At 39.0% G+C, this 19,044-nt stretch overlaps 1 protein-coding gene across 1 annotated transcript in view; it reads left to right on the top strand.

The window, feature by feature from the left end:
• SGCG (sarcoglycan gamma) overlaps positions 1-19,044 on the top strand; it is a gene marked incomplete in the record, with an annotated part of 119,838 nt that overhangs the window by 448 nt on the left and 100,346 nt on the right.

Here is a 19,044-nt window from a genome sequence, read left to right as displayed (position 1 = left end):
GCTGGGTACTAACTGCTAGCTGCCATGTACTTACTGTGGGAGACTTACTGTCGGGTGCCATGTACTTACTGCTGGGTACTAACTGCTAGCTGTGTGTACTTACTGCTGGGTACTAACTGCTAGAGCTGCCATGTATTTACCCCTGGTGGACTAACTGCTAGGTACCATGTACTTACTACTGGGTAAAAACTGCTGAGTGCCATGTACTTACCACTGGGTGCCATGTACTTACTGCTGAGTACTAACTGCTAGGTGCCATGTACTTACTGCTGGGTACTAACTGCTGGGGGCCATGTACTTACTGATGGGTACTAACTGCTAGCTGTTATGTACTAACTGCTGGGTACCTACTGCTGAGTGCCATGTACTTATCCCTGGTGCACTAACTGCTAGGTAATATGTACTTACCTCTGGGTACTAATTGCTAGCTGCCATGTACATACCGCTAGGTACTAACTGCTGAGTGCTGTGTATTTACCCCTGGTGCACTAACTGCTTGGTACCATGTACTTACTGCTGGGTACTAACTGCTAGCTGCCATGTACTTACTGCTGGGTACTAATTGCTAGGTGCCATGTACGTACTGCTCGATACTAACTGCTAGGTGCCATGTACTTACTACTGGGTACTAACTGCTGAATGCCATGTATTTACCCCTGGTGGACTAACTGCTAGGTACCATGTACTTACTGCTGGGTGCCATGTACTTAACGCTGGGTGCCATGTACCAACTGCTGGCTGCCATGTACTTACCGCTTGGTACTAACTGCTGGGTGCCATGTACTTATCACTGGGTACTAACTGCTAGCTGCCATGTACTTACTGCTGGGTACCAACTGCTGGCTGTCATGTACATACCGCTGGGTAACAAGCACTCACCACTGAGTACTTACTGATGGGTGCTATGTACATATTGCTGGATACTTACGGATGGGTAGCACGTAGTCACTGTTGGTACTAACTGCTGAGTGCTTTGTACTTACTGTTGGGTACATACTATTTGTGATATTTATGATATGTTCCAACTACTGGGTGCTATATGTTTATTGTTGGGTGACAAGTACTTAGTGCTGGATGCTATGTACTTACCGATAGATTCTGAGTGCTATGTACCTACTAATGGGTACAATGTAAATCCTGTTGGATACTTTCTCCTGGGTGCTATGGATTATCTGTTGGATCCTTTACTGATTTTTACATAATTCTGTATACATATTACTGGGAGCCATGTACCTACTGCTGTATGTTTGCTATGTCCTTACTGCGGAGTGCTATGTACCTATTGCTGTCCTTACTGCGGAGTGCTATGTACCTATTGCTGGGTGCTATATCCTTACTGCGGAGTGCTATGTACCTATTGCTGGATGCTATGTCCTTACTGCGAAGTGTTTGCTTTGTGTTATTTTGTATCCAAATGACCACCAGGGAATGGGAATATTTATGACTGGCCAATAGAAGTTGGGCATTGATCACTGGCCACCATTGACAGGTCATTGCTGATTATTATTTACAAGGTTATGGTCATTGTTGATTAGCAGGGAGTGTGCATTGGCCACCATGGGTATTGTTTTACCAGTAGTTACCAGATAATGAGCTTTATTCACCACTGGCTACCAGGAAAGGGAAATGCATTTTTGCTCCTTGCCCACCATGATTATTGCCGATTTTGGCAGTCAGGGTATGGGAATTGTTAATTCTTGGCCACAATGAGCATTGTTGATTGTTGCCCACCTGGGAATGCAGATTTGTCTATTTCAGTTGGATACAGTAGAAAGCACAGTGGCTCATAATACCCAGAATTCACCTAATAATTTACATTTCTGATTAGTTGTTAGGAGTCACTATTCTTATTTATTTGCTCTGCTTTGCTAAATAAAACCATAAGTACTTCTTGATTTGAATGGATTCTTGTGAACAAAGTTACAGATCAGTTGTCTTTTGATGGCTTTTTTAATTAAATGAAACAATTAACAATTTAAAGGAAAGCTTTCTCCTGCACACATTTCAGGCAGCATTTCCTAGATAGATACAATGCTAATACTGAGTTTGGCTGTGTTTGGAGTCCTAATGTAATCCAATAGTTGATACAAGTCTAAGGCAGCGTTTCCTAACCGGGGTACCTCCACAGATTTCTAGGGGATCCCTGAGCAATGAGCAATTTATATCTCTCTGGTCAGTTATTACTGACACCTAATATCTTGTGGCTGTAAGGATGACATTCATCCCACTGGCTACAAATGTAAGATGAATTCTTCCCACTGACCACTGCATGAATACACTGCAAGCTGAGGATATAGTAATAATTGTCAGGGGTTTCCTGAAGACCCAAAAGGTATTTCAAGACTTCAGGATGAGAAAGGCTGCTCCAAGTGGTGCAGTTATAAATAATAATTTCCAATATCCAGTCACATAGCGGTGGTGGACGGCAGGCACATTTACTTTTTTTATATTACACCGATTCTCAGAGTGATTTCTATGTTCACAATCAGGGAGCTGCTTCTGGATGGATTCTGGATGCCAAGCAGGCACCACTGCCATTCTCCAAGTAGAACTACACGCCCAATTCTCACCTGTCCCAGTCCTGTCGCAGGGCACCGCCATCTTCATCATTCTTTTCTTCCTGAAAAAGATTTTCGCCCATCATTCCCAGCTTGTGCAAGAAAAGTTTGGATTGCAACAAACAATTTAACAGCTGGGTAGATCAGGCAGGTAAGCACAGTTATAGAAGAAGGGGCATCGCTTGTTCCAGTCTGCAATAAAATTTGGTTTCATTTGTTAAAAAAGTGACTTTAGTTCCACTTTAAAATGAACAAGCCTTTTGGTGGTTTCAGATGGTCAGTAACTGATCATGGTGGATCCATGGGCAATATACTGCTTAAGGCATCAGCCTGTAGTCACAGTTAGGAAGCAATAACTCCACCACTCCCAACCCTCTGTGTGAATGTAACATTAATGAGAGCCTTTATTTTATTCACCAGAGCAATCCTAATTCTCTAAGAAAAGCAGCAGTCTGCATCCCCTTAGGAGTAGCGGAGCCTTTAAACTCATTTAATGTACGTGGTTTGCTGTGCAGTGCAACACAAAATGTATAGTGTGTGCAATGCACAATGTCTGATGCTCCAGGTAATATGTTCTGCTGCAGTGTCTTGGTAATGCGCTGCTGCACACATTTCTGCCCATTTCTACCCAATTCATTGTACAGTATTGAATGGATCAGTGTCACAACGGATTGCAGAGCAGTTGGCCATGTGTTACAACTGCATACCCTGTGGGAAAGACACCTAAGAGTGTTTGAGTCCATTGGATGCCTGAAATTTAATTTGCAGATCAGCTCCGATATCTAAAAAGCAGTGAGCCAATCCCAATAGCAGAAAATGAGATTTCTGAAGGCATTCTGTATGCAAACTGTGTTAGAATCTCCTCCAGATTGACATACTGAAAGACGTCATTTCAAACTGAAGGTTGACAGTTTTATTAGTATTTTTATTATTATTAATAAACAGGATTTATATAGCGCCAACCTATTACACAGCGCTGTACATTAAATAGGGGTTGCAAATGACAGACAGATACAGACAGTGACACCGGAGGAGAGGACCCTGCCCCGAAAAGCTTACAATCTAAAAGTTTTAGGGGACTACAACATCCTCAAAGATGAAATGGTGACTTTTTTTTATATAACTTTTTGGCATTTGTCAATTTTCTTTTCACTTATTTTATATTCACTCAGTGAACTATTACATTGATTATTCTAAAGGCTCAGTAGGAAATAAAATAGTGGCAATATTTATGGTAAGCAGACAGTTTTACTTTGTACAACAGAAGCTTAGATTCACTTACCATGAAAAATATCCATCCAAAAAGGTGCCGACTGTTGTACCTATTGGGTGACTAATGGATTTGGTTGAGTTTTAGTCATCTAATGTACATCTTTTTTATGATGTATGTAATTTTATTCATTTTTACAAATAAAAATTGTGATACATGAAGGTACATTCCCCAAAAAAATCATTTTTTTGTCCCTTTTAAAGCTTGGGATGTGGAATAATTCCTATAGGTCACTGCTTTAGGAGCTTTAAAAGCAGTGCTCAAAAACCACCTGAAAAAGATGGTTAATATTTGGTTAATATTGCACTGAATGTTTATTATACTTTATATAAAAAGCGGGGTAAGAGGGGCATCGGTGCACATTTTTGGACATTACTTGCAGCGCCCAAGGGTGGTGTGCCAACCCTGTGCCTGCATAAACCTGAATTAGTGATCCTTACAAATGTTCTGAATCCTAGCAATGAGTCCGTTACCACTTTCGGTTCCCAGTGATTATCAGTAAACACCCAGGGTAAAATACTGCTAGTCTGCACATGCTCTAACCTCTGAATGTAAACTTTAGATGAATGTGCGGAGTGACCTTGTCATTTTATGCTCCATCTAGCTCATAGGACAAATGCCAAATATTAATATGCTGTGTTTCATTTTTTTTCTTCTTTTTTTCTCTTTTCTCTGACCATAGAAAGGAAGAAAAATTATATATAAAAAACTGCAATAAATTCCATTTGCGGTAGGTTAGTGTGCTTAATTGATGACATAATGCACATTATTAATGTGTTCCAACACACATTATAACACATGATTGCAGTGATCTGCAAAAAAAGCAGAATTGTTCATTTGTTAATATAAATTCACCAGCATTCTACGAATAAATCTGCACACATTTATTGTAAAAGTCAGTGTCATAATAGTTGCCTTGAGGAAGGGACCTTGCATGATATTGAAACATTGCATATTCTTATATTTGTGTTACTGATCTTCACAATACATGTGTGAGATACTTCTGGAGTTCTGGTAACTTCATATCTTTTTTTCAAGTTGTTTGCACATCACCATCCATTGCAGTTGTTGCAAGCATTCAACACTACACAGTGGGCCTGATTTAATAAAGCTCTCCAAGGCAGGAGAGGATATACGTTCATCTGTGAAGCTGGGTGATCCAGCAAACCTGGAGTGGATCTTGTCCATGATTCAAATCATTCCAGAATTGCTGGATCACCCAGGATCACTGATAAAAGTGTATCCTCTCCAGCCTTGGAGAGCTTTAATAAATCAGACCCATTGTCTCACAATTAGCAGCTTTGTGTTCACTTCTTTAGTTGGACTTTGGGCTGCCTGCATGAAAAAAAGCGCAAGTGAAGGAACACACATAGCAGGCTGACAACAAAATGTTGTTACTGGAAGGATTTCAGTAAGAAAGTGTAATAGAAAATAAAAAAAATGCTGAAGCTAATAGTATACATACCAAATAATCAGTTTCAGATTCTTTACATTTTATTATAGTAGTACATGTATAATGCTGTATTATGTATATATTGTGCATATGTATTAGATTTTTTTGCTGTTAACATTTATAAATATCTATAGATGCACACAAATCTATAATAGAAATATTGATGATATGATATTGATATTCTCCTTCCAGTGTATTTGCTACAGCATTGTTTTTTCTATTGCTACCATATTTTACATTTTACTATAAAATTGCAGGAGTTACCTAGGTAAAGACTTTGGAAACTGAAATCTTAATGTATATGTTGATGCCTTGTAAACAAAGGTTTCTGCTGTATGAGAAAACAGTGTGGGAGTTCCATGAATAGGTGGTTGAGACGTTCTCTGGAGTTGGTCATGCAAATTAGGTAAATAAGCTGCAGGTAATTCACTTTCTTATCAAGCTTGAATGAACAGACTGATGAATGCGTGTGGGTAATAATGGAGAAATACAATACCTATGCATTTCGGATACTTTGTAGTTTTCTTGTGTTTCATGCACCATAAACTATGCAGAATTACATCATTAGATGGAGCACATTTAACAATGAATTTCCTCTAAAGGTGACTATTATATTCTCAAAGCCAATTTGACTATTATGAAGGTTCTGAAATATTAACAGCTATTGTGGAGCATATTACTTATTCTAGCCTATTGTTTAGAATTGTTGATTCAAATAACAACCATGCCATGGATGTATGTAACATACCAAGCAGCTGCTATGGGACCCCTTTTTTAAAGGCAGCAACAGGATGTGGTCAACAATTTGGATGAAAGGTAAATACTTTCTACCTCTGGCCTACTCAACCTATTTACTTTTGTGAATGCAGAGACCCAGGGGGATTCTATGTGGTTCTCCTGCTATAATTTGCATCCCATGAGGGTAGAGCCTGTTGGTCTTTGGGTATCAGCTGGCTTATTCTCAAGTGTTTTTTTTATTTAGATATAATATCTATTGTGGGTGTTCTCATAGTTACATCATAGTGTAGGGACCCTAAAATACGATAGATCTTGATATTGGCTCTGGGGCATACTTCCAAATGAATTGATTATTTGGAACAAACAAATATCTGCAATGTAGGAGGTGTTGGGGAAAAACAACAGGCTTTATGTAAACTTTGAACCCACAATGTTTTTATGTTTGTATGTTTTGCTGTATATGACTAAAGCCCTGTACAAGCATCCAATGTACATAATTAGAAACAATCTTTCTTAGTGAACAAGTGATGTTCTTCTCAATGGAGAAGGAGGGGGAGTGAGCAGCACCCAGTTGTGTTCTCCTCCAAAGAAGATCAGTCATTCATCCCCTGTGGAGGATTATTATTGGGGGAACTCTGTACACATGTCATATCTTGGTCTGGGACGAGCAGAACCATTCATCTCGGGCGGGAGTATTCTAACATGTGTACGTAGCTTAATTTGCGTCAGAAATGATCTATTTACTTTGATTGAATGAAGCACTCTTTTTCTACCCTGGTGGAACCATTGACAAAATTGTCAGGTCTCAGTGAACTCCTGAGGTCATTCTCAGATCTATAGATTATGGTACATTTTTGCGATTAGACAATTACACAACCCAATCGATAAGCTTCAAAATACTCTTCCAATATTTTTGTAGAATAACTAAAGACTAAAAAAAATATTTGAAGTAGTGTGTCACTTTGTCTTAGCCTCCCCCGTTTAATTATCTGTTTATCCTCAAATGTTTGGTCTACAGCACCTTTCCTCAAGCTTTTTTCCACTAAGGAACCCTTTAAATAATTGTAATGTTTTGGAGAACCCCTGCTAAAACCATAGGAGGTCAGGAGAAACATAACTAGAAAGAGAAGATATCTGGAATGTGTGTTGGTGTTGTGGTACTGACTTCCAAGTGGTATTGGCCACAAAACGATGAGGTCACTATCCAATGGGAGGTTAATAATCCAAAGCTCAAGGAACCCTTTGCAACCTCTGGATTACCCCTAAGGTTCCACAGAACCCTGGTGAAGTATGACTGGTTTACAATGACACCATACACCCCGTAACCCTACAGATAAGTTTTAATGGACACATAGCTGTAGATTGTTAAATCTAAATTCAAGCCTAAGAGAGAAAGCCATATTTCTGAAACTTCATAGAAGCATATTATGTTGTCTGTATAGATGCACATATTCTTCCTTGAAAAGAATCTTGGCAGTTGAGTGATTTGTTTATCAGAAATAAAGCACAATACCCTTCCTTTAAATGAATGAGATGTGTCTGCTGGCAGGGAAAATATCCTACTGCCTACATCACATCTCCATATAGATATCAAGGGTCAGTCATTCTGCTATTACAATGAGCTCAGCCATGTTTGATTGCTTTCTCTTTCCTGTTAACAGATTACATTTACTCAGTTACAGAAAAAAGTAAAGTAATGCATGAAATCAGGAGTCACTTATCTGAATGTGATTGAATGTATAATATAGCATTGTAAAAATTGACCCCAGTGATCTCTTTTTATGACAGGTTTCTGTAAACGAATAAATGAGAAATTAATTTATTTTAGAGAAACCTGCCATAGAAAGCGATCATTGCTCTCCTCTTTTTATAAAATGCTATTTCCCTGGCTGTGTATAATTGTAAAAAAACAGCATGAATGTCGGAAAAGTTAGCAGAAAGTTGAATGGTATGGATCCATGGAAGACTAATAAAGTTAGCAGAGGTGCTATGTGTGCTGCTGACCATGGGGACTTCTGTAATTGATGGGGTTGTAAAATGGGAAGAGTAACTGCTGATTTGGTTTTAAAGCTAAAAGGTCTAACCCTGGTGTTCTGAATCTGTTTTTAATACTTAGTATGTCATTGGACCTGAACTCCCCCATTTTGTGTACTTGTTTCTTGCTGCTATCTCACTAGGGAAGTATTGATCAAGATGAAAGCCCGGGAGCCTACAAAATGACTTTACCAACCGAATTAAGCTTCTGACAGGTATGAAGAGTAGGCACCTAGAGGTTGCTGCTTATACATTAGAAAGCTTTCAGTGCTCCCTTCTATTTTAATGCCAGGTCATTCTGATTATAAACAGCCTCAGCACTTTCTGGTAATGGAGAAGCCATGCATTCATAGTAGGAAAGTATGGTGGGTAAGACAAGCTGTGACATTACTTTCCCCCCTAAATATATTATTATTTATTGATTAAAAATGAGATCATATATTTTATGCACATTACAGTAGATTTACTAAAGGCTGTACACATTAAATGCAAAGTAAATGTTTATTCAATTGATATTTGACTTAGCTTATTAAATGATAACCAATGGATTTATGGATTCATGTCCAAGAAAGATTTAGATTTGTTTGCATGTGATTGGGTATACTTTGCGAAGTGTCTTATCACTACATTCACTAAGTTAAGTGAAATATTCTTTGAAATGTGATCATTCACATTGGTGACTGAAAAGAATTATTTAAGTAAATCACCCCATACTTCTCTGTTAACCTAAGTGGGAAGAAGCTGTAGGTGGGTGACATCCCCTTTTCAGTAACTACCCAAAAACAACCGGGTGGTGCTCCTGGCTAAAAGGTGCTGGGGAGAACATTGCACCCCAATGTGCTTATGAACATTATAAAGCTTTTCCCAATTTTAAATAATTCTTGTTGTAAGATTTATTAGTCTTATGTCCAGTGCTGCACAAACCTTTACTGTGTACAATGTGCTGTATAATGTATACTTCACACCACTTACCTTTGTACCCGGTGCCGAACAACCTACACTCCATACTGCTCTACCCTGTATACTATACTGCATGTAAAATAAATACTTTACACATGCCATTCAATCCAAGTGATGTACATATACATTTACTAGAGTACTCCACTCCTTATACAGACCTAAACATTGTTACAGGACTACATTACAGTGTATATCTCATAGTACATTCTATGAATATTTTATATAAATCCAGCCTAATAATTTCAGAACATAAAGTGAAGACTCCGATGCCAGCTTCCAGATAGGGCAGTTCTCCAATAGACCTTAAGGTGGCACCAAAAGATGTTATTTTAGCAGGTTCCTATTTGTGTTAAAGTTTCGGAAAATTAAATCCGACCTTTCACTGCAACATTTGCTTCAATAAAATGCCAAGTCCTATTCAAAGTTTGTTCATTTCTTATAAAGGGCTGCCACTGGACAATGACATCACTTTGAGTTTGAATGTTTAGTGTTAGTAAATACAAAATGCATTGTTTTTGTTTTGGTATTTTTTACCACTAGAAACGCAATCTTTTTGTTCTTACTTTTTTGCCTATTCCCAAATGCATTTGTCAATAATAGGGAAAGTATAGCTCATATATCAATATGTAAGTAGCTACCTTCTATGCAAAAGTGTTACAAAAATCTCCAATGTAACCAAATACAGCAAATGATTAGGTAAATAGGTCAACCGCAGCAGGTCTACAGATCAAAACTCATGTCATACTCTGGAACAAATAGTGTTTTCTTGTAGTGGCATAACTGGGGCCACTATAGGTAAATAGAACTTTAGCCTACCCTGCACTGGGTCAAGAGTATGTAACCTGCATAGTGCAGGGGCCAGGTGGATGTAACGTACATATGTAATTACATACTTATATAACACACATACATATAAATACAATGACATACTACTTTGATGGCATAACTGGCTGTCCTTGCTTGTGTCAGCATGGGGATGGAAATTGTGAAGGCTAGGGGTAGTGCCTGGCATATTGGACTGAGCCTTGTTTAATGCCACCCTACCCATGCCTGGATGAAAAAAACTTGGCTCCCTCACAAACTCCTTCCTTTGGGATCAAACATTTCCCTTTAAAGAATTTGTGGTACTGGAACTGAACGCTATCATCCAAAAACTTCCCTGCAGGCACTGGCCAAAATTTCTGAGTATCATGGACCCACCATTGGTTGTTCAAGTGTAGATGACCTATGACCTTATCTAAAGCTGGCAATAAAAACATATATATGTACAATAGTCTTAACACCTTCCAATAGATGTTGTGCAGGGATCTACATGATTGGAATATTATATTGTGTATTGAATGGATTGTTTGAAACATCTCCTACATTACGTATGTGTTAAATCTAACTGGCCAGCACAATGTTCAATCCCAAAAGGCTATCACTTGAACTGCAAGTTTTCTCACATACCAGCTGGTTTGGCTTAGGCTATGGTACCAAGAAAACAAAATACACAAACATTGCCTAATATTTAAAATAAAATTATTATTATTAATTATTAATATTGGTGCTAACTTTCATATGATAAAACATGCATTGAAGTTTACTAGTAAACTTATGTGGCTAGTAAACTACTATGAGGTAGGTAAAGCCTCTTACAAATTCTATTACACTAAAGGGAATACACATGGACATCACACTAATGTGCACCAACATTAACCATCATCTCCACTAGTCAACCAGACCATTCCTTCACCTGTTCCTTCACTGGGTACAGCCGTTGCATCCAACATCCCTCTCTTTGTACCTTTCTTCTTCCAACCCATGTCCAACTAGTGGGGTATCTATCTGTGTGATAATAATTTTGGCCAGTTGGTTGGGTCAAATGGGCACAGAAAAGGAAGAGGCAGAGGCATCAGCAACCATAGTAGGTGTAAGCAGCATCGGGGAACTGTGGCACCCAGTTTGGGAACCACTGGCTTAGGTTAAGATGATGTCATCAGTCTGCTGCAGGTGGGAGGTACCATTTTCTCCATCTTTTCCCCAGTGATCAGACAACAACACCATAACAAGGTGATAGGCTGCAGCAGGGGCGACACTGCATAATGGAATTGACATAACTGTGTCACTTTTGAGCCAGTATCTGTCCATAAAGTAAATGCATGGATGAAGCAATACAAAAACTGGTTCCATCTTTCCTAAAAGAAAATCATATGTTAGCATTGTCAGAGGCAGCACGGTGATCTGTGTGAGAAGTAATATACTTGTAAGTGTTCTACTTAGACATTGCTTAGCATGCACATATTACACTGAACAATATATATCTGATTATAGTCAATTTTTAAAGCATTTTAGTGAATGGCAGGTCTCATCATTTACATCTATAAGGTATAAAGAAGGTAAATATGATTCCAGTGAAATACAACTAAAGTAGTAACCATCACAGCCAATGAGAAATTGCTATTTAAATTATGGAACATTCAATAAATCATGAACACATTTTGTTACCACTTCTTCCAAATAAAATAAATACATATCATAGGGTGAGCCTTTCAGTTCTAGCATTCACTATATAACTCTTTTTTTAAATAAAACTTATATTTTCACCAGTAAAATGGAATATTTGTTTTTTGAGAGGTTTTGATAACACGAGACATCTCACTTATGTAAAACAGTACACTCTGATTATGATCCCTCCGTTTATGGAATCTACTTTCATCCGTCAGCTTGGCTTTAACATGACAATGTTGCTTATCAATCTCCTGCAGCGTTAAGAAACTGCTGGAGCCAGGTAATTCAGGAACACATGCAGAGATCAAGAGAATATATGATTTCCGAAAGAATTGTGCATAATTTTTAATTAAAACACTTTGCAAGAATGACACAGGAATCTTTTCACGTTGCCTGTCAGGTAATGGAAGTTTAAATAGCAATTACTGTAATAAAGTAATAACTCTGAACTTTAAAGACGGAAAATACTTTTGAATAAGAAAAGTTATTTTTTTAAGAAACATTTTAACTTTTATATAAGGAAGTGAAGTGCAATTTCCTAAATAAGGTTATTTAATCATGTGGATAGAAGGACTGATTTTTCCATTCTAAAAATTCTACTTAGCTTAAATTTCCGGATCTTTTTTCAGATTAGTATGATTATTTTTATTATTGGTATTTCTATAGTGCCATCATAAAATAAAGTAGTTTACTGGGTACCCTTCACATTAGTATATGTGGCAGAGTACATCAGTCTATTTCCTCATTAGTTCTCCTTTTTTTCTCAATCATCTTCCGGAAATGGTATGGTAGCATCTCCTACAGCAAAAGCAAGCAGATAATTAAAAAAAAGCCCACCTACCTCCCTCAATTTGTGTTTCCTACTGTCATTAAGAGCAGAATTTGTTGTATTTATATGTTTCTTATTTTGGTTTAGACTCTGGCCATTAGGTTATTAGTTTGTCTGTGCATGCAGACCTTTCTTACGACTCTGATCCTCAGGTTTTCCCTACCTGTGCCTAAGATCTTGTTCCCCAGTTATGTGTGACAGCTCCTGAGTTTTGCCGCTGTCTTGCCACTTACCTCTCCACGCACAAAGTTTCTGGGTGGAGCTGCAATTTGTATATAGCATTTGCACCCTGGGGTCCCAGTACACTTCTGCTTGGGGTCCTTTTGCTATGGTTGTGCCTTCTGCAAATGGGCCCTTTAGTTTACAGTGCTGACAGGGCTGGCTTCAGCATCTTTTACCAATATGGAGTGAGGAAGTGGACTTCAAAGCAGCCCAAGAAACCTCAGCTTCTTCCAAGGCAACGGTGAGTCACTATTTCTAATGTTGGGGTGCTTTTCATTAGATGTTATACTTCGTGGAACAGACTAGTGGTTGGGTTTGGGGTGTCACTACCGCCCACTTTTAGTCTAATGTTTTACAGTAGCCAACATGATCTGATCTTTAACAGGCACAAATATTTGAAAATTCTCTTCTGCATCTCGCACCAGGAAAATTTGTTATACATCTCCTACCCTAAACTATTTAGGGAGGCAAAGTTAGATGTTGCATCTAAATCACAGAAACTGATATTGCCATTTGTTCAGAATTGATTTATTCTGTCATACTTATCTCCTCCTCGCTAAAGCGCTGGCGCCTCTCTCATGAGCATGCGTGCAGTTCTGCCCCAGGCGCACCAACTTTATTCAGCATCACCCCTCCTGCCGGTCAATCAGGAGATTGACTCTAAATAGCTCTTGGCTACTTAGCTAGCTCAGAGACAGCGCTCAGCATTTGTGCAATGTGTCTGCACCACTGTCGACCCCCTGAGCTCTGCTAAGCATTTCCTATAGACCTGTTGGCGAATTGAGTCTTTCCCCCATCCAGCTGTGTTAACCCCTTGTCGCTCAGTCTGTTGTTTCCCTGTCTGTTCCCTTGTGCTGTTCCAGTGTTCCCCTGTGTCTGTGGTGATCTCCATACCACCCATACCACCCATGCCTCCTGTTTCTCTTATGTTCCCTTGTGTCTTCTGTGACCCCCATGTCACCCATGCCTCTTGTTGCTTCTTGTGTCACATGTGTTCCCCTGTGTTTTTGGTGACCCCCGTGTCACTGGATTCTATTCTCTGGATTTCTGGTACTGACCCCTTACTTCCTTACTTCACTTGCCTCGACCCCAGTCTTCCTTCACTATTCTCTGCTTGCTGATTCGGTACTGCACATTGTCCTGCCCACCCTGGTGTGCCCAAGGACTGTAACCTGGAAACAGCCTGCAGTGCAACTTCCTCACACCTAGAGGGAGACTCTAGAGAAAACTGTTGCTTAGACTCTGCTCCTTGGCCCTTCTTAGGGCTCACACCATTATTGAACAACCAATAGCACCTCCTACTGGTTCCTTCTCTCCAAGCGTGAGATAGTCTAAGCCAGTGGTGCCCAACCTTTTTTCATCTGAGGGCCACTGTTGACATTGAGATAAAACTCACAAGCCACAATGCAAACAGACATTAAAGATGTTTAAAACTACAATAGTTTTAATCTAAAATGAAATTGAATTGAAATTTTCTAGTTATTGTAATGTACTGTAAATAAAAGAAAATCCACTGGATTGATGTAAATAGCAGAAAAGTATACACAGCTGGACCAGAAGTAAGCGTGGTGGTGGTGGTGGTGGTGGGGTGGGTTGGTTCAGTAGCTTAGTCCATGTAGCTCAAAGAGGAACTAAACTCGAAACTGCCAAAAAAAGTCTGAAACATCCGGCGGTGTCTTGCATCAGGTCCCACTTAGTCCCGGCATCCGTCCCGGGCGCTGTCATCTTCTCTTTTTCTTCCTGGTTCTTCATCCTCAAAAACAAACAGATAATCAGTGAAGGAGATTTGAAGGTTTATACATGGGGATAATGACAGCTGCATGGACACAGACACAGCTCTCATGCTGCTGGGATTATCTCACAGTACAAGGTAGGCGGGGAGCAGCCACAGCTAACACTGAGCATGCTCAGGAAGCTCCCTCTCCTGGCAGTACGATCTCATAAAGAAACATAGTAGATGCATTGCCATTCCCCCACAAGACAACGCGCAAAGGGGGAACAAGCAGAGGGTCAGATCTAGAAGCTCCATGGGCCGGATGTGGCCTGTGGCCCGTATGTTGGGCACCTTTGGTCTAAGCCATCTGGTCCTCTAGCTCAGTGTTGGCTGGTGCTTGGCTGTTACACCAGTAGACTTTCACGAATATATTATTATTATTATTATTATTATGTATTTGTATTTAAAGCTTATTTTCGAACCTGCCAGGTACATCTCAGAGGTTGGATGTTTCCCACTATACATTGTGCTACACTTGTTTAGAAACATTGCTATATAATGACGGCAAATTAACTATTATATTTACAGGATTGCGTTCTAATTAGAGCCTTGCTGTGTTAACGTATCTTGCACTAGAAAGTCTTTATCATTTATAATGCACATCATTTAAATATCTGATTTAAAACTTTACATTCAGCCTTCATAAAGTCTTTATAATGTGTATATTATGTGCATTTTTTTTAATTAGTGCTTTAAAATAGATTACCTTCAGTATTTCAACATAAGATGTTCCCCTGGATTTGCAAAGTCCACTGGGGATTTTCTCGTGTAATCATTTAATTAATACAACTGAATTCACGACAGACTCTGCAGAGGAGCAATGCTTTGATCTAGGCTGCATTCTTAATTTGTTTGTTTTTTTTTCCTTGTCAGGGTAGTGTGGACCCACCAGAAAACAGGGAATACCAAGAATGCACAACATTTCAAAGCTTGTTACTGACCTCATTCAATGCTTCAGATTTGCTTAGAAATAGAGAATATCAAAAGAATTATTCGGTTCTTCCAAATATTTGATATCTAAAATGTATTACATCCAAATTAAATGATGGAAAAGTAACATCAACCCAGCTAAAAGAACCATAGCCATAAGATAACAGCCACATTAAACAAAGAAAAGACAAGATCAGCAGAGCATCACATTGTTTATGACTCATGGACAGCATTTCAAATGCTGTCAACAGACCGGTGTTGTGTGAAATATTGATTGGATGGGTTTGGAGTTCTTTAGACCTTTGTTGGTGTATAAACAACCTTTTTGTATGATGGTTTTAGTGCTGGAAGGCTTTGTAATGATTTTCATATGCGTTCTTGTCATACAGGATTGCTCCTTAGTGTAAATCCATCCTTCCACCCCACAAAGCTGCAATTGGCTAACCCCATCTGTTTTTTACTTCTCCTTAGACATAAATCTATACTGGCCATGTCTTCAGGGTAATACAGTATTGTTTTTAGTATAATAAAAATTCATTTGGGTACAGTGTGTGGTGGGTGTTTACCAGATTTTGGATGAACAGGGTGTATGCAGTGGAGGAGGTCAGGTAGCTGTCTCTGTATATGGCTGCATAGAAGTCTGCAGGGATACAAAGCTCTGGTGCTATTAGTGCAGAACAGATTTCCACTGGATTGATGTAAATAGCAGAGAAGTATACAGAGCTGGACCAGAAGTAAGCGTGGTGGTGGTGGTGGTGGTGGGGTGGGTTGGGTCAGTAGCTTAGTCCATGTAGCTCAAAGAGGAACTAAACTTAAAACTGCCAAAAAAAGTCTGAAACATCCGGCGGTGTCTTGGATCAGGTCCCACTTAGTTCCGGCATCCGTCCCGGGCGCCGTCATCTTCTCTTTTTCTTCCTGGTTCTTCATCCTCCGTCACCCGACTCAGGCGCGAGATCAGGTGACGTAGGAAGAAAAAAAAATTGCTGATCTCACTGCACATGCGTGAAATCGGCAAAGTTTTCCTTTTGTGCAAAAGGGCTCCTTCTGTGCATGCCCAAGCATCTTGGAGCACCTAAGAGCTTCCCGGGATGTGTGACGTAGGTATCCCAGGAGGCTTTGCGCTCCCATTCATTCTCGATCTACTAGGCGATTGTGAATTAGGGGGTGTTGCACTTAAAAAAAAAAACAACCAACAGATATTTTACCTTACATAAAAGAGTTGTCTACCCTTTTATGTAAAGGGAAATTTCTGAGTTTAGGTATGCTTTAAGTAGTTAGAAGGTTTAATTTGGATTCATAATAAAGGCACATTGGCTCTAAGCCATGTAGTTTATAACCAAGATAATGTTTGTAGTAATGTGGCCAAGGTGCCAGATTGGAAAACAAACCACAAGTATGATGCATTGGCCAAAGATTAGCGGGGTTTCCTAAGAACATGGTGTCCTACTAATAGCCTCAGGTCCCAGCAGGTTAGAATGTGGGGTTGGTAATTGTTTGAAGTAGGCATGGAAGTTATAAATGAGGTCATATCAGGGAATGACATTTAGTTTTCAATTTACTTTGATTTTTACTTTGGACTTGGACTTTTATTTTAGAAAGGTACAAAGTTTTAAGCAAAGATTATGAGTGATGAAGAGAGAGAGGATCATTGGCTTTTCCTACACTACAAAAAGTGCATATAACATGTTACCCACGTTTGACCCAGTAAAATTAAATTGCAACTGTTGTGAGTTTTGCAGATCCTATTCATGATAATATGGTATTCTGATAAATGCATAGGGGTGAATGCATGTGATGTACAATTCAGTATTCACATTTCTGTATAATTTAAATGTCACATCATGTTTTATGTTACATACCTTTTTAATTTTTCTTTGCCTGAAATAGTTGTAACTCAGAAGGAACTCACATCCTTTTATCTGTTTGTGACAACAAAAACTTGCAGAATCTGTATTACCTAGCTACAGGAAGACATACAAAGCCAAACATACTAAGGGCCCTTCACAAGTATATTCTATGTTATTTATTTTTTTTTTGCACTATTGGTACCTGTCCCAGACTTTTGTAAACATTACTTTATGTGATAGGGTGTAAATATTCAAAATATTACAGTATGCAAAATATTATACATTTCATTTCTTTCTGTGTAAATCCTTGTTTTTCATGTAGTTAATAATAAAAAGGTTCTTGTTTCTGTTTAGTTATAAGATTCATTTGCAGCATCACACAAACCCTGCCATTCTCTCCTCTTTCATGTCCTGCATTCCTCATCTGGGAGGCAGGAATACAATGTAATCATCTGGCCTGTGATTGAATAGGCTAGGTGGATAAGGTCTCCTCTTTGTTTGTCTCATCTCTTGTTAGTGAAATATGTTGAGGCTGAGGCTCTGTGGGGTTCTTCAGATTCTTGCTCCATCACGACTAATTCCCCAGTGGTTTAGCTACTATCTGACATAGCCAGCAGTTTTCATTCCTCCTTAACTCAGCTGGAAGTGCCTTTGTGTGCAGCTTATTTTCTTAGTGCTGTACTTTATAATACAAATAAAGCCATTGTAATTCCACACAATATTTGCCACTCTTGCCAACTCATCTAAAAGCTATGAATAAAGGGATGGAGATGAGAGAAGAATACATGTATCAGATAAAAGTACAAAGCTTTCAAAGTGCAGGACCCTTAAAGACGAATTCCTTAAACTTATTTCACTTATCTTCCAGTTTATCTTTAAGCTGCCCAAAGTTCTGGGACCTGGCCCATGGTCAATTCCTTTTACTTGTTAGAACTTCCCATCTTCTTCTCTGAGCCCTACACTTTCTGTATGCCAACAGAACAGATTGGTGATTACACACCAAGGGGGGACCACTATGCAGGAACAAATTTGGACACTTCTCAGTGCAGGTATATTGTTCTAGCAGTGGCTTACTAAAGACCAGTGTTAGGCAAAACATCACCTTCATTTCTTGCTACTCACTAAACCATTTTGTATATATATACAGTCCCCAAGTTACATAAGGGTTAGGGACTTTGTTCTTAAGATGAATTTGTATGTATGTCAGAACAGGTACATTAATAGATGCAATCAGGACAGATGTTTGTCTCAACATATTATTAGGCAGTGTGGTGTCAGGTACTGTATAAAAACCTCACTGTGAGTTAATCACAAACAAAAAAAAAAAATAACTTTATGGAGCCTAGACAATCATTAATTCTGGAGCAAGCTGTGCTTTGATTATGCAAAAAGAAACAACAGCAGAGTTTGTCTTGGTCATGAAAGAGTTACAAGAGAGCAGCAAAAGACTTCTCCTGCAAGTCATGTGAACCGCTATCCAGATGTTGCCCAAGCCTCCATCCTGCACATGAACCAGCAGGGAAGCCCCGTTCGTATCTAGGAGTCGTCTGTATGTCAGATGTCCTTAACTCGGGGACTACCTGTATGCCAATTAGGATGCCAATGAAGATGCTTGTTTTTGTTAATGTCTGAAGGGAAACAGGTTGTCCTAGTTGTACTGCTTGTTACTTTACTACAGGCTATGTTTTTTATGGCAACTGCACAGAAAATGTTCATTTGTAACATTTATTTTATGCATGTTAAAGAACCCCAGTAAACTATCTGTTTATATGCCACTTGTGGCAAAAGGATAACTAATGTATATAAAAAAAAACTAATAAAAACTAGCAACAAAAAAGCTATTTTTACACTAAAAAACTAAAATAATGTGACCTGACTCCTCCCCATTCATATTCATTGCTTAGTTGATTCTATCACTGATCTCTATAGCTGGAGATAA

Source organism: Pyxicephalus adspersus, chromosome 1 (genome assembly GCF_032062135.1).
Source record: "Pyxicephalus adspersus chromosome 1, UCB_Pads_2.0, whole genome shotgun sequence".
In the NCBI taxonomy this organism is placed as follows: domain Eukaryota; kingdom Metazoa; phylum Chordata; class Amphibia; order Anura; family Pyxicephalidae; genus Pyxicephalus; species Pyxicephalus adspersus.
Note: the sequence above shows the minus strand (reverse complement) of the source record. Positions and strands in the feature narration are given on the sequence as shown.